The 17715-nt window shown below is 36.7% G+C and overlaps 1 protein-coding gene across 2 annotated transcripts in view; it reads left to right on the top strand.

Moving 5' to 3' along the window:
* Nucleotides 1-17715, top strand: part of RSF1 (remodeling and spacing factor 1) — a 169909-nt gene that overhangs the window by 25740 nt on the left and 126454 nt on the right. The window lies entirely within an intron of this gene.

The raw sequence follows: 17715 nt of genomic DNA, 5'->3' as shown, positions 1-17715 counted from the left end.
GGACTGTGGTCCCTGAGAGAGGGGAAATAAGAATATGAGCTCTACAACTACCATGGCTTCCTGTCTGGAAGCAAATTTGGGATTGAAGAAGCAGGGAGAGGGAGCCTAATTAGGCTGCAAGCCTCACTCAGTTGAGGAGACACAGATTGGATTTTGGAGAGACTTAGGCAGCTAGAAGTTGCATGGCCAGTTTCTGAAAAGATAGGAACTATGCAAACAAAAGAACTCCAGAAATGTTTATAGGGGCCACGTTGAATCTTTGCTGAATACTAGGTCATGAATGCATAAAGTAAAACGCTATAAGGCTAGGCAGTGAACATCCAGGGAATTACTAGCAGAACATTTACCGAATTTATGCAGGAGACATTTAATTCTGACCAGAGTGAAGGGTCTTTTGGAGCACCCAAGGCATTCAGTGGAGACCCCACTGGATTTGTCATGTAGTAAAGACAGAAAAGTCCTCAGAGGGATAAATGGATCTGTAAATAAATGCCTGCCAAAACAAATCCCAGCTCTCTGTGGAGTGGTTGCAAATACCCAAAAACAGTAGTGTGACTTTGATATTTTCCAGCATCTAAGCAGAAATCACTAGACATTGCAAGAAGCACGTCCAGGGTAACCTATAACCAGTAGAAAAATCAACCCAAAGAAACAGATTAGAAATGACAGAGGTGATGGAGCTAGCAGACAGGGATGTTAAAAATAACTATTATAGGGACTTCCCTGGTGGCACAATGGTTAAGAATCTGCCTGCCAATGCAGGGGACACAGGCTCGAGCCCTGGTCTGGGAAGATCCCACAAGCCATGGAGCAGCTAAGCCCATGTGCCACAACTACTGAGCCTGTGCTCTAGAGCTCACGAGCCATGACTACTGAGCCCACGAGCCACAACTACTGAAGCCCACGTGCCTAGAGCCCATGCTCCACAACAAGAGAAGCCACTGCAGTGAGGGGCCCGCGTGCAGCAACAAAGACCCAGCACAGCCAAAAATAAATAAATAAATTTATTTTAAAAATAGCTATTATAATTAATAAGTGTATTTAAAGAAAAATATGAACGTAATGGCTAGAGAAATGGAAGATATAAACAAGAACCAAATGGAACTTCTAGGGCTGAACAAAAGGGGTATCTGAAATAAAAAGTTAACAGATTTAACAGCAGATTGGACAGTGCAGAAGAACAGACCAGTAAACTTGAAGAAACAGCAGTAGATTTAAACTTAAAGTGAAGCGGAGAAATAGAACTGAAACTAGTCAGTGGCTCATTGGTCTGTGGGACAATACCAAGTTGGCTCAACAAAGTGTATTTGACATCCAAGAAGAAGGATGGAACCAAAAATATTGTAAGAAGTAATGGGTCAAAATTTTCCAAATTTGATGAAAATTCTGAACTCACAAGGTCCAGTAATCTCAACAAACCCAAAGCAGGGCAGACCCACACAAAAATACCATGATATAACCAGTTGCTAAAAACCAGTGATAAAAAAGAGTATTTTGAAGGCAGCCAAGTAAAAAGACATTATGCACAGAGAAACAATGAGGATTTCTTGTCAGAAAGTTTGCAAACTAAGAGATGATGAAACATTTTTAAAGTACTGAATAAAAAAAAAAAATTGTCAGGCTTCCCTGGTGGCGCAGTGGTTGAGAGTCCGCCTGCCGATGGAAGGGACACGGGTTCGTGCCCCGGTCCGGGAAGATCCCACATGCCGCGGAGCGGCTGGGCCCGTGAGCCATGGCCGCTGAGCCTGCGCGTCCGGAGCCTGTGCTCCACAACGAGAGAGGCCACAACAGTGAGAGGCCCGCGTACCGCAAAAAAAAAAAAAAAAAAAATTGTCAATGTATAGTTATATATTCAGGAAAATATCCTTTGAAAACAAGGGTTAAAATAGAAACCGTTTCAGAGAAATAAAACCAGAGAATTTATTACTAGCTAGTTGAAATATACAATAAGAAACATCTTAGATGGAAGGAAAATGGATCAGATGAAAGCTTGGATCTAGACAAAGAGATGATGAGTGCAAGAAATGATAAATATGTTTGAATATAAAATACATTTTCCCTAATTTTAAACATCTTAAAAGATAACTGGTTGTTTAAAGCAAAAATCATAATTTATGGTAAGTTTTACAACATATGTAGAAGTAAAATGTATCACATCCATAGTATTAAGGATGACAGCAGGGAAATAGAAGTACTACGGTGTTGTAAGGGTAACAGGTGTTCACATTTTTGTGAAGTGAGAGAATATCATTGATGGTACACTGTACAGAGTTAAAGATGTATATTGTAAAACCTGGAGCAACCACTGAATATTAAAATAAAGAAGTATGCCTAGTTAGCCAATAGTAGATATAAAATGAGATGCTAGAGTGTGCCCAGTTAATCCAAAAGAAAACAGGAAAAGATGGAAGAAAGGAGCAAAGAAATGGTGGAATATACAGAATATAAATGGTAAGATTGTAGATTTAAATCCAATTATATCAATAGTTGCATTAAATATAAATGGTTTTAATCAGGGTTTGGCAAGTTTCTTTTAAAAGCCAGATATTAAGAATATTTTAGGCTTTGTGATCAGTACAGTGTCTCTTGAAACTGTTCAGTTCTGCCAGTGTAGCATGAATGAAAGTAACCATAGATATTACATAAATTTATAAGTATGGCTGTGCTCCACTAAAACTTCTTTTATATAGACACTAAAATTTGAATTTTATGTAATTGTCATGTGTTGCAAAATACTGTTTTTCCTTTTATTTATTTATTTTTTTAACCCCCAACCTTTAGAAAATGTAAAACCATTCTTAGTTCACAGGCTGTACACTAGCCACCTGTGGTATTTTAGTTAAAGTTAAATAAAAGAGATTGTCAGACTGGATAAAAAAGCAAGACCCAACTATATGCTACAAAAATCCACTTTAATTAGACAGTTATAGGTGAAAAATAAAAGGATAGAAAATGCTCTACTGTGCAAAACGAATCATAAGAAAGCTGGAATAGCTATATTAATATCAGAAAATGGAAACTTCAGAACAATGCTACAGGAGTTAATTTATCAGGGAGATGTGATGATTCTGACAGTGTCTTTTCCCCCAGTAACAGCTTTAAAATATGTGAAGCAAAAATTGACAGAACTGAAAGATACACACACAATCTAAAGTTATAATTGGAAATTTCAGCACTCCTCCTAGTAATTGATAGTGCAACTAGATAGAAAATCAGTCAGAATATAGGACATGAACAATGTTATCAACAAACTGGATGTTACTGACATTTCTAGAACACTACCCAACATGGCAGAAGATACATTCTTTTGAAATGACCCACTATACCTCAGATGTTAGTGAGGATGTGTATCAACTGGAACTCTTATACAATAATGGTGGGAAGATTAAATAGTGCAACCACTTTGGCGAAATGTTTGGGAGTTTCTTATTAAGTTAAACCTACATATACTATACAGCCTATCAGATTCCACTACTATCTACCCAAGAGAAATAAAAATGTATGTCCACACAGAGACTTGTACACAGATGTTCATAGCAGCTTTACTTGCATTGCCCCAAACTGGAAATAACCCGAATGTTCATCAGATGATTGGATGAACAAATATATTCATATAATAGGATACTATTTATAGTAAAAAAGGAGTGGACTGCTAATATATGCAGAACGTGAGTGAATGTCAAAAATATGCTGAGCTAAAAAAGCCAGACAAAATGAGTACATACTATATGATTCCATTTATGTGAAACGCTAGAAAAGACAGATCTTAGTGACAGAAAGTGGATCAGTGGTTGCCTCAGGTTAAAAGTGGGGTCACTGTCTAGGAAGAGGGTCACAAGGCAACCATTTGTTCAGTCATAGTCTCTTCTGGTTTCTTCTTTGTTGTTTTTTGTTTGTTTTTTGCTTATCTTAGTTTCTTCTCTTGTCACATTAGGAAACAGTCATTCATAAAGGCAAGTTTATGGTTGGCAATTTGTAAATTGATAAGCCTGGGTATAGTTGATTGCTTGGTATAAATGCACATTGCCAAGATGGATAGTCTATTTTACATGTTTCCTTTAAAGGTTTTAGAAATTTATTTGTTTCTCTGTCTGCTTCTTTAAGTATGAGCAAGAAACGTATATTATTGTTTATTCATTTGCTAATCAACCAGTTGCTTGGGTTATGAGTTCATGTTTGTGAATAAATTACTTTAAAATTTTATTTTACATTCTTTTCCATGTTATTTTTCTTTATGGTTTATCAGAGGATATTGAATGTAGTTCCCCTGTGCTGTTCAGTAGGACCTTGTTGTTTATCCATTCTATATATAATAGTTTGCATCTGCTAATCCCAAACTCCCAATCCATCCCTCCCCCACCCTCTGCTTGGCAACCACAAGTCTGTTCTCTATGTCAGTGAGTCTGTTTCTCTTTCATAGGTAAGTTCATTTGTGTCATATTTTAGATTCCACATATAAGTGTTATAATATGGTATTTGTTTTTTTCTTTCTGACTTACTTCACTTAGTATGATAATCTCTAGGTCTACTCATGTTGCTGCAAATGGCATTATTTCATTCTTTTTTATGGCTGAGTAGTATTCCATTGTATATATGTAGTACATCTTTATTCATCTGTCAATGGACAGTTAGGTTGTTTCTACGTCTTGGTTATTGTATCAATAAATAGTGCTAATGTGAACATTGGGGTGCATATACCTTTTTGAATTATAGTTTTGCCTGGGTATATGCCCAGGAGTGGGATTGCTGGATCATATACTAACTCTATTTTTAGTTTTTTGAAGAACCTCCGTACTGTTTTCCACAGTGGCTGTACCAATTAACATTCCCACGAACAGTGTAGGAGGGTTCCCTTTTCCCCACACCCTCTCCAGCATTTATTATTTGTAGACTTTTTAATGATGACCATTCTGACTGGTGTGAGGTGGTACCTCATTGTAGTTTTTGATTAGCATTTCTCTAATAAAATAGATTTTTTTAAAGGCCACATCATCTATTCATTCAATAAGTGCTTATTGAATGTATGGTATGCAGTAGGCACTGTCCTAGGTGCTGAAGATAAAGGCCTATTTAATGTGGGATAGAGGTGATCAGACAGGCATTTATGATACAGTGAGATGTATAAGCAAAATCATTTTGGAATATCCAGCAGGGGCACTTAATCCTGATAAGAAAAAAGAATAATCAAAGAATGGATAAAAGAATGATTTCCTAAGGAGTGACAACCAAACAACTCTGAGGATGAATAGAGGTGGGTTGATGATAGAGAGAGCTGCACATGCTAAGGTACAAAGACTAGAAACAGCATGGAATGTTTGGGTATTCCATGAAGTTGAATATGGTGGATTTGTTGAGCCATTAAACCAAAACTAGCAACTCATTAGTCTGGACTTCTAGAGAAGTCTGTATGAGAAAAAGTAACCCATTATATTTGTGAAGCCACTCTGGTAAGGTTTTCTATTACTTGAACATATCCATAACCAGTAGAGTGAGACAACATATTTAAGTTGAAATGAAGGGATGGATGAGATATCTTAGGAACAAAAGAAATGAAGTCCTAAAATAGAACCAGCTTTCAAGGAAAGGGCAGAAGTGGGCCTGCAAATGAATCCAAAACAGGGCAAAGAAATAAGAGGAGAAATCAAAAAAGTGGTGTCACAGGGTGGCCAAGTTTCAAAAATGAAGTTGTGATCACTGCTGTCATATGCTGCCAAGTTAAGGCAAAGACTAAAGCATCCATTTAATTTAACTAATGGAAGTCAGATTGTGGTGGGTTTGGAGCAAATGGGACAGGTGAGAAAATGGAAACTGAGTGCATAGAACTTTTTTCAGAAGGGTAGAGGAGGAGTGTGTGTTAGCTAGAGGGGACTTTATCATACTATTAGTATGACCGCCCCAAGTTGATTTTTCTTTTTGGTTTCTTTCTTTTTTTTTTTTAATATTTATTTATTTATTTAGGCTGTACCAGGTCTTAGTTGTGGCGCGTGGGATCTTCCTTGCGGTCTGTTTAGTTGCAGCATGCAGGCTCTTAGTTGTAGTATTCAGGCTTCTTAGTTGCAGCCTGTGGACTTCTTAGCTGCAGCATGCAGACTCTTAGTTGCGACATACATGTGGGATCTAGTTCCCTGACCAGGGATCGAACCTGGGCCCTCTACATTGGGAGTGCCGATTTTTATCCACTGGACCACCAGGGAAGTACCCCCCACCCCAAGTTGATTTTTCAAAAGAAATCTTCACAAGTCCTTTACTCTTACTTGAATTGTTTTTTGAGGCCAGCAGCAGTTTAAAAAAATATATCCATTGAAAGTCATATATATTAAAAAAAAGTCATATGTAAATGAAAATACTCATAAATATCACATTTTGTGGCTTTTCAAGGGACCCAGTCTTAGTAAACCATTCCTTCTAGGAACATTTTTTTTTTCTTTAAAGTGTAGCACGTAAGCCTGCAGTTGGTGTACTTTCAGTTAGATTCTTACGCAGATAAGAACTGAGGATTGAGATAATGATGCTTCTTTGCCAACAATGAAGAGTAAGCGGTGGGGATGTTAGTTTTTCAACATAACTGAACAATCTCAGTGGAACACGTTAAGATCTTGACTATCCTGAACCTGTAGGAGAAAGGGTTCTTTAAACTGGGATATTTGTATGTCTTTTGGGTTGTCTCTAAACTCTTTGAACATATTTACAGAAATTTTTATGTTTACATTTTCTTAGGATGTCCATAGCTTTCATTCAAAATTAAGAGGTTGTCTTATGTTGGATTCCCCAGGCAGTAGACCCTGAGACAGAAATGTGAGTGCAAATAGTTTATTTGGAAACTGATGCCAGGAAACACTGACAAGGGCAGGGGAAGTGATACTGGAAAGGGGGAAAAAAAGCCAATATGGGATGTGTTTTCAAGTATGTTATTTTATAGGCTACTGGGACTAAATCCTCTGTTGAGCTGAAAGACAGTGTAGATTATATCTCAGATTCATCCCAGCAAAGGGGTTAAGGAGCTCTTTCAGTTACTGGTTTAGGGATGCCCTCAGGAATGCTTAACTCCCCTGCCCTGTAGTCAGAAAAAACCCTCATGTGAAGACTTGCACATGCTTGCAGGTTGGCCTGTACTGGAATCATAAGTGCTGAGGGGATAAAGGTGAGGTGCTGCCAGCATCTGCTACAGAGGTAACAAAAAAATACAGTTTTATTTCTTGGTTAAATGAAAATGTTTTAAAATTGTTTAATTGACTGGAAATTCTGTGACATTAAAGAATTATTAGTTTTTAGGTGGTAATAATATTATTATGCTTATTTTTAAAGAGTCCTTATCCCTTAGAGATACACAGTGAAATATTTGTGGATGAAATCATGATATCTGGAATTTGCTTTAAAATAACACGTTAGGGTGGATCAAGGTGGTATGAATGGTTAAATAACCCATATAAGACTGCCAGAAAACATGCCCTGTTGTCTTTTTCTTTAAATTGTATCAAATGTTAATAAGAACAGATCAGCTCCTTTAGAAATCTTCAGGCAGAACCTGTTTTTTATTGTTTTGCTGATGTTTCAATTGAACATACTTAAATCACCAGTATTTTATTCAGACAACCTGGTTTGCTTATTAATAATTTTTAATAGTCAGTTGACTGGCCCCTGAATAAGGTGTCAGCATTTGCTTTAAATAAGACATGATCACCATCTGGTGGTGAATAACAGTAACTTTGGTTTGTTTATTGCTTTATGGTTTATAAAGTGTTTTCATGTACATTTTCTCATTTATTGAAATAACTGTAGAAGTTACAGTGAATTCATTTGTTATGCTTTCTGCCAAGATTTTAGGAAACTGTAAGATGACATGGTATGTTACTTATATCGTTATCTCTGCTTGTCAAATGAATGTTGATTGAAAGAAAAGTATGATCACTTGTTAGCAAGGAATAAAGATGACATAAATTTCATAAAGAAATAGTTATTTTTTTCAATTTATTTATCTTATTTATTTTGTTTTTGGCTGCGTTGGGTCTTCCTTGCTGCACATGGGCCTTCTCTAGTTGCAGTGAGCAGGGGCTACTCTTCGTTGTGGTGTGTGGGCTTCTCATTGTGGTGGCTTCTCGTTGTGGAGCACGGGCTCTAGGACACGCAGGCTCGGTAGTTGTGGCTCGTGGGCTCAGTAGTTGTGGCACACGTGCTTTAGTTGCTCCGCAGTATGTGGGAACTTCCCGGACCAGGGCTTGAACCTGTGTCCCCTGCATTGGCAGGCGGATCCTTAACCACTACGCCACCAGGGAAGTCCCAAGAGATATAATTCTTTTAATTTAAGTTCATAGATCTGCAGAATGGTCTTTACAAGAAACATCAAACTGATTTCCTAACACCTAAAATCGTGGTATTGAATCATAAAGGCATCTTTTAGTGTGCTTTTAAGTTTTTAAATACCACGGAACATACATGATGGGGATAGAAATCTAGCACTTTATAGAGGCCTGGTGTTAGGAAATCACTATATAGGTATTTATTTAATTAAACTTGTGGACTTCATTATTGACTCCTGTATACAAATGTCCATGGGAGCATTCACATGTTCCATCCCTTTCCTCAAAAGGGAGAGAAAAGGGGAAATAAAACCCTGCCAATAAGTTGTTTTGGGTTAGTGCTGTCACCAGATGGCTCACACAGTGAACTGAAATTCTAAAGCTACTTTTGCCATCTTTTTCATCTCATCTCCCTCATCACTTTCCTACATACTTTTCAGATAATTTTTCTTTCACACCTAAAGGAACTTTCTTTTTTTCTAGCTGTCTGAGAACTTTAAAAATTTCCTCACTCCATCTCTCCCTGTTGCTTTCCTTCTCCTTTATTTTCTTGTCCCATTCTAGTTCATCAAATAGTTGAATGAGCCAGGAACTGTGCTTGGTGGAGGGAATACAACAATGAAAAAGGCAGATAGATCTGACCCTTACCTTGGAGCTTACATCTGAGGGTGGCAGAGAGGAAGAAGAGGAGATAGATGATAGGTAATTACAAAGTGAGACTGTAAAGGTAGTTAAGACTATATGATGTCAAAGAGCCTACCTTTATTTTCTTTCTCTTTTCCTGTTTTATACTTAGTTCTTACTCTCTCTTAATTATCAGTATTGGGGATAAATTTAAAACAATTTTTTAGCTAGCATGCTTGGTTTTCTGCTTTATTTAAATATTAAAATTGTAACATAATTTTTCCCATTATTGTGTTTAACATTATGGATAAAATCAGTTCTTGTGGGGTAGCAAGGCAGTTTGCAGCTTGGCTTTGGTTTCAGTGGATACAGCCTCTTTTGCAGGTTGAGCATTGTCTAAAGATGGTGCTTTACATTTTGAGTAACAGTGTTTGCTTTTGAATTCTAAAGCACAGTGTTTCTCAACCTTATTTTTTCTTTTTCCCATGATCACACTCCTAAAGAGAAAACTTTAATTTAAAATTAATTTCTCCCTAGCAAGAGAATTTAAATACTAAGGGGTAAGATTTTGTCAGGTAGGGCGGTTAAGTTGCTGAGAACTGTAAACCATATCTGAGATTTTTTGCCCTCCTCAAGGATCAGTTTTTGCCCTCTTGGGTGCAGTATTGCTCCCACGGAGAATATATACTGTAGTGGACTTTACTTTTATAATTGTAAATTTTCCAGAAAGCAATTTGGAAGTGAAGTGACTGTTTCAAAACTTTTAACTATGGAAGTGGATAGGAAAACAGCAACAGCAGTCATGGTTGCACAACTTTGTGAATGTTATTAATGCCACTGAATTTTACACTTAAAATGGTTAAGATGACAAATTTTATGTTATTTGTATTTTACCACAATTTAAACATTAATCATAAAACATACCAAAACCCATTGATTTGTGTACTTTAAAAGGATGAAGTGTATGGTATGTAAATTACTTTTCAATAAAGCTGTTGAAAAAAGAAAGAATGGATTGGGAGGAGGAGTAGTCTTTCCGTTGTTACAGAAAGCTGGATTACATTTTAGAAGTGGTTAATGCCTCAGAGTGCATAGGCAGGAACAACCCAAGGTTAAAGATAAAAACCCAGATACTGAGCTATGCCGAAAGGGTGGCTTGATTCATAAGTCAGGTCTTCTGAACTATTCCTCCATCCATTTGGTACTTTAAGAAACATTAGGAAGAGCCTTGGATTGGAAGGCCAGAGGTCTGGGATCTTGCTTGGGCTCTCTTCGACCTTGAGCAATTGACATCACATCTTAGTTGCTAAGTTTTCTAGTTTATCAGAGAGTGTGCTTTCAGTTCAAAAATGCTAAATCCTATGACGACTTCTGTGTTATTCTAAGGCAAATAAATACCTGCCTCAATACTTAGACTTGGACATTGAATATTAGAGCTGGAAGACTTTAGATCATCTGGTACAACTCCATTTATGGATGAGAAAATTGAGGTTTGCACCTCTTTCTCTTGACTCTTTCTAGTGCTTTTCATAATATACATGTAACGCAGTTTTAAAGAATACTTAGTTGGGCTTCCCTGGTGGCGCAGTGGTTGAGAGTCCACCTGCCCATGCAGGGGACATGGGTTCGTGCCCCGGTCTGGGAGGATCCCACATGCCGCAGAGCAGCTGGGCCCGTGAGCCATGGCCGCTGAGCCTGCACGTTCGGAGCCTGTGCTCTGCAACGGGAGAGACCACAACAGTAAGAGGCCCAAGTACCGCAAAAAAAAAAAAAAAAAAAAAAAAGAATACTTAGTTGAAATATTAAGTGCAGGCTTTTAAGTGCAGTATGAACATTTGAAATGATGAAGAGTATGAGAAATAAGACATGGTACACATAAATTTATTTAACTTTATTATTAAATGTCTATGTGTATATGTTGCCTTTCAAAATCATGACTAATCAAACGAAAAGTTGTGGTTTCTGCTTTTAAAAATGAACAAATCAATAGGAATCACATAGAAGACAGATATATAGCAGTTACTTTCTCAGATTGAGATTGGTGAAGGTGCTTGTTAGAAAATATTTTAGAAATTTTGAAATTTCCTAGATTTTGCAGTTTTCCTTGAGGGTACTTCTCTAAATCTCCACTGCTACCACCTTAGTCCAAGCCATCATTATCTCTTGCCTGAAGTATGGCACTAGCCTCCTAGTTAGTCTAGTTGTATTCCCCACTTATACAAAATTAGAAAGCTGTATAATGCAGTTTCACATGCTCATCACCTAGATTCAGTGAAATTTTGTAATTTTGTTTCATCTGTAACTCCATCTGTCCTCTGCTGCTTAGGTTATTATGAAGCAGAGCCTAGACAAAGAATGATCTTTTCAAAACTTAGATCAGGAAACTTTCCTAAATTCCTCCCTTGATTTCTCATTACACTCAAAATATAATCAAAACTCTTTACACGGACCTCAAGGCTTTATAAGATATGACCTTTGCTTACTTCTTCAGTGGCATCTTTTACCATTTTCTCTTTCCTGCCACAATGGAAGCTTTTATCTGCCTCAGGTCTTCTCTACAGGCATTTCCTTGTGCCTGGCATATTCTTCCCTTCCTTGGCTTGGTTGGCTGCTGCTTTTCATTCTTTTTTTTATTAGAGAGCCTTTCGCTGATGGTTTTATCCTGTGTAAAAATGTTTACCTAAAATGTTAGCAATTGGTGCATTTAGGTGAAGGGTGTACTAGTCTTTCAACCTTTCACTAGATTTAAAATTATTGGAGGAAAAGATGTTGAGGGAAAAAAATCCCTCCTCTTCCTTAAATACCATGATATCATTATTTCTTTCTTTTAAAATTTGTTTTGGGTCTCTCTTTCCTTCCTTCCCTACCCATCCCCCCACCCCTCCCATGATTATTAAATTGAGTAGAGAGAAAAGAGAGAAGGGAAATATAATTATCTGATTAGAGTTGGAGGCGTATGTTATTGGAAGCCATTGCCTCAAGTACCTCGGATTCCCTCTGCCAGGATGCTGTTTTTCAAGTACATATAAGGAAAGAGTAACCCTTTAAAGACTGACTGATGTGAGGGTGGCTCACATCATCTTACCTAGAGGTCTTTCCTCCCCATAAACATCTACCTTCTCCTTCAGGAAGAGGTGCTGAATGCTGGTTATTCGAGCCTCCAGCCATACTGATGTTTATAGTAGTACACTGATTACTTTCTTTGTAGCAGAGATGTTTTCACGGCTTTGGTTCTGAAATAATCTGAGCCATGTTTGGTGTGTTTCTTTACCTATATGGGAACAGCAGTATGATTCTAAATGAAACCCAAAACCTAAATGGAGCATTAGAAACCCCTTGGTTTGCCTGCTTACATAACAACTATTCTTGGATTTTTTTTTCCATTATGGTAATAATGGAAAGCTGAGCTTAGTGATTTATATTACACTTACCTGGCATCTCGCATCTATAAACTGTAGCTTTTCAGATAATGACCAAAGTTTTAGTTCATAGTCTTGAGGCTTTTTTTTTTCTTGCTTTTCTGAAAACTTTAAGGTGATTGATTAAATGAACTTTTTGCAGATAAGGTATATAAAAACATACTAGTTACTTCAAGGATCAAGTGGTCTGTGGGACCAGTGTCATTATGGTTAAAACTGTGCTCCCCCAGCAGAGTTTGTAGAAACTGGCAGTAAGTAAAATCTTTTTGTAAGCTTATACTTAAATCCCTGTATCTGAAATCAGTGTTCTTTTATCAATGGCCTACATAAAATCAACTGTTTTGTGACTCTAAGTGTATCGCTGCTTACAACCGTAGAGGAAGTTTAAGTAAAAGACTTCATTGAGAAATGAGAGGAATTATGTAATTTAGTTATTATGACCAGCTGTAAATTTCTACCATTAAAAAGAGAATTGTATATAATAAAACTAGAATTTCAGAAGCAGCAGCATTCTTAAGGCTTGGTGCTGGAAAGATGCTTAGAAAAATGTAAAACTATAGAACATCTTTGGGTGATTGGATCAGTAATACATTCTGGGATCCTAACCACTTACTGCTGTTTCATACCTGCATCATTTTGGCAGGCCCTTCATGAATTCACACAGCACCTGACCTTTTCTTCTGCTTCAGAACCTTTCACCTTCTTGAGGCCTTGTGAAAGAAACGTGTCTGTTAAAGGTTATATATCAAATCTGTCATGTGAAAAGGTAGAGATCTTGGTTCAATTGGGACAAAACCTGTATTTTTCAGAATGACATGAAATTGGTTAATAGATAATTCTTAGAAGGAAGTTAATAATTACCTAATGTTCTCGAAATGAAATTATTTAGGAAATGTTTCAGGTGATAAATAAGTGAATTTATAGATCGTCAGTGCGTGTTATAGAAAATGGTCATGTGTTTAAAAATATGATTGATATTTTATAGCTGCACTGCCCCAAACCCTAGCCACTTACCACATGTGGCTATTTAAGTTAATTAAAAATTAGTAAAATTAAAAGTCTAGTTCCTTAGTTTTATTAGCACATATCAAGTGCTAAGTAGTCACATGTAGCTAATGGCTGCTGTTTTGAAAAGTGCAGGTATAGACTGCACTGTTTAGAGAATGCAAAGTATGGGAATTATAATATTTTCAATTTAACTTTTCTATTGAAGTTTTTGTCTGCTTCTTATTGACTGGCAAAATATTAAGAGCTACAAGTGTCCATAAGGTTATTAGCCTGTCAGTTCTATTTGTAACAAAAAAATATAAGTAAATTGGATGTTAACTAGACATATTGTGGTGATCATTTTGCAGTATTTACAAATATCAAGTCATTATGTTGTACACCTGAAACTAAATATAGTGTTATATGTCAGTTGTATCACCAAAAAAAAAAAAAATTAAGTAAATTGTTAGTAAACTGTGAGTTCTAAATTTTAGTTTTAAATGTGCTAGCTCTATGTGATCCAGCACAGTAGCCAGTAGCCATATGTGGCCCTTGAGCACTTGAAATATGGCTAGGGTGAATTGAGATATGCTGTAAGGGTAAAATGATATGTTTTGAATACTAGGTATCACCCCAAAAGTGTACAATGGATGAAGACGGTCAAAAGGTACAAACTTTCAGTTATAAAATAAATAAGTCATGGGGAGGTAATATACAGAATGGTGACTACAGTTAATAATAGTGTACTAAAAAAAAAAAGAAAAAAAAATAATAGTGTACTGCATATTTGAAAGTTGCTAAGCAAGGAGAGCTTAAAAGTTCTCATAAGAAAAACAATTTGTAACTATGTATGGTGGTGGGTGTAACTAGACTTATTGTGGTGATCATTTTGCAGTGTATACAAATATTAAATCATTATGTTGTACATCTGAAAGTAATACTGTCATATGTCAATGATGTATAATTTTAATTGAGTTATAAATTAAAAAAATAAGTAAAATGTCAAGTAAAAGTCTGAAATTTTAAATGCTGATAGTATGTTGAAATAACATTGAGATATATAGTGCTACATAACATAAATTGTTAAAATAAATTTTGGCCTTTTTTTTTACTTTTATGAATGAACTAATAGAAAATTTGAAATTATGTGGCTCATTTTATATTTTTATTGGATAGTACTGTGTAACAGCCAATGCTCTAATAAGGAAATCTACTTCTACATGCCTAAATCAAGAATGACTATATTTGCGAAGTGGGATGAAAAACATTTTTTGCATATATTTACTTTTGTCCTCTTGGATTTTTAAAAATAGTACCAATTGCATCAAAACTTTTTGTGATTTCATTTGTCTGTGATGTGGAGGATATGCATAAAACACAGGTGCAGAGCTTTTACCTGATAAATGAGTGATATAGATAATATGAATACTGTGGGCATTCCAAGGAAAAAGATGTTGCTGGAATCATTGGAAAGGTATCTCAGAGACTTTAAGGGCTTTTATTGACCCAACATTAAAAGATGAATATGATTCAAATGGCAGAAAACAGTAAACTGGAGCGCTTGAATAAAAGCCCAGATAGGTTGTAGACTGGGTATGCTTAGTGGATAGTGAACAGGCCAGAATGACTTGAATCAAGCATTTCAGTGCAGAAGTAAGAGGGAAGGATTGGAGAGTTAGGTTGAAATTGAATATTGGGACTCTTTGGCTAGGGTAAGAAATCTAGATGAGTTTATATAAGTATTTGGAGCCATCAAAGATATTTATGAACTGGGAAGTGACATGAAAGCAGTATTTTTTTTTTTAAAGATTGGTTTGGTTACAGGAGAGTATCCATACCTGTTTTTCTGAAGTGAGAAGGTGGCAATGATATCATAGAGAAATTGGGAGAGATAGGGAGCAGGTTTGAGATGTAGAAAGGTAGAATCATTAATAAGACTATTATGTTTGGGGAAAAGGAAAAAGGAGAAATTGAAACTGACCTTGGTTCCCCAAATGTCATGACAGAAGTGAAAATAAAGGTATTTTAGCTTTGTATAATGTTTTCTTTTTTTAATTATTATTAATTTATATATTTTTGGCTGCATTGGGTCTTTGTTGCTGCGCGCGGGCTTTCTCTAGTTGTGGCGAGCAGGGGCTACTCTTCGTTGTGGTGTGCAGGGTTCTCATTGCGGTGGCTTTTCTTGTTGTGGAGCAGGGGCTCTAGGCACGCGGGCTTCAGTAGTTGTAGCATGTGGGCTCAGTAGTTGTGGCTTGTGGGCTCTAGAGCATAGGATCAGTAGTTGTGGCGCATGGGCTTAGTTGCTCTACGGCATGTGGGATCTTCCTGGACCAGGGGTCGAACCCGTGTCCCCTGCATTGGCAGGTGGATTCTTAACCACTGTGCCACCAGGGAAGCCCTGTATAATGTTTCCTGTTTTTAAAACTGTAAGATAGCCAGTTCAACCCTTTATTACAGACGAGGAATTTGAGAGTCATTGTTTAAAGAACTTGACCAGAATCATGGTCTCCTTGTCTTAAGTAGTAGAGTTGAGGATTGAGCCCAGGTCTTTTTCTTCCTGATGTATTGTCATTGGCATCTACTCAGTTGCCTAAGTCAGTGCCTCAGTTCTTCTTGATGCTTTCCCTTTGCTCAGTCAGCCAGTCCCTAAGTTTTATTATTTGTTTCCTAAACATATCTCAAATCTCCCCACTTCTCTTGGTACCACCTCTGCCTTCAGGTTACTCCCATCTTTCTGGATTGATATTTTCCTGAATTTATATCGTCTCTACCCTGCACACCACCTCCTAAAACAAATAAGCAAATAAAAGCTATCTGTTTTCCCACAGTTCAGTTTTTGAGATCTTTCTAAATTATAGAGCACTCTCGCTTAAACTTTTTAATAAAATGTAAACTTTGTAGCCTGTTCTTATAAGATTCTTCATGATCATACCCCTTTTCTGAGTGCTTCCACTTCCATGCTCACTTTGTTTTTCAGCCTTTTGTATCTGCTGTTACTTTCATAAGCAGTGTCCTTTCCCCCTTTTCTCCACTTCACCCTCAATCCCGTGTATTCTGGTCTTGGCTTAGTTTGATTGTCTGTTTACTCATCTGTAATCATCCCTCCCCTGCTTCTTTCCTTTACCTCCAGCTCACCCACCATTTACCTCCCCCCCCCCCCAGAAGACTCCCTTAAGTAGGCTCATTAAAGGTAGAGACTATTTCTTGCTTACTAATAGTGGACCCACAGAAATTTGTTGAATAGTGAAATGTTTTTATGCTTCAGGGTCATTTCAAGTTAGAAGTGGCTTTACTGGAGCGTAAAGAATCTGAAAAAATGAATGAAAACAATTAGTCCATCACTTCCCAACCTGTACTTCAGAGCACTTGTATACTACAAGGTATTGTGTGTTTCACAGAAAAAGATTCCATGATCAAATATATTAGGGAATGCTGCAGATTATATCCAAGATAGGGATATAAGACTATTTATATAAGACTAATCAATTAAGGCTTCGGGAAGTTCTGTGGTAAAAATAAATATATATTTCCCTAATGTATTTGATTAGGGAAACTTTTTAGATAGTATAAATGTAATTTCTCTTAGGTTACTAGCAGTATTTGGTATTTGGGAAATGCTAAATGTGTGTGTCCTTTATTTCCCTCAGGTCTAATTAATACAGTTATACCATATAATGAGATGATGCCCAGGGGATATTTGGAGGAACTCTGGTTGTTTACAGTTGGAAGAGAAAACTTGAGGGAAGATACAGCTGTGTTCAAATATTTGAAGTTTCCAATAAAAGAGGAATTGAAAGTATTTTCTTTGAAACTAGAGAATAAGAGCAAGAAACGGGAGGAAGGTGTAGGGAGGCAGATTTTTTACTTTGTGTAAGGGTAACTTTCTAATAATTAGAATTTTGGAAGGTTAAGTAAATTTTCTGTCCCTGTAGTTTGTCAAGCAGAGATTTATAGGGATGCTATAGAGGAGTTTACCACATTAGATAAGGGATGGATCAGAAGAGTAGTTTTCTTCAACAGCTTGAAAACCAATTAGACTCTATTTCTGAGATATCTGTCAATTTGGAATTTATATTCGTTGATTCCTTTCTGATTCTGTGAATCTGTGTCTTGGTCTGCAATCTCAGTCAAGAAACCAAATATGTGGTATGAGAAACACAGTAGAAATTTTAGTTGTATAGTTAAGTGATTTTACTTTATGGTATTTTTTATAGACTTTATTTTTTAGAGCAGTTTTAGATTCACAAAAAAAATTGAGCACAAAGTAGAGAGAGTTCACATATACCCTCTTCCTCCGCACATGTACAACCTCTCTCACTGTCCACATCCCACACTACTATGGTACATTTGTTGAAATTGATGAACCTACATTGACACATTATTATCAC

The sequence above is a fragment of the Delphinapterus leucas genome, chromosome 7, assembly GCF_059928025.1.
Source record: "Delphinapterus leucas isolate spDelLeu-1000000601 "Yukka" chromosome 7, BTC_Dleu_Yukka2, whole genome shotgun sequence".
In the NCBI taxonomy this organism is placed as follows: domain Eukaryota; kingdom Metazoa; phylum Chordata; class Mammalia; order Artiodactyla; family Monodontidae; genus Delphinapterus; species Delphinapterus leucas.
Note: the sequence above shows the minus strand (reverse complement) of the source record. Positions and strands in the feature narration are given on the sequence as shown.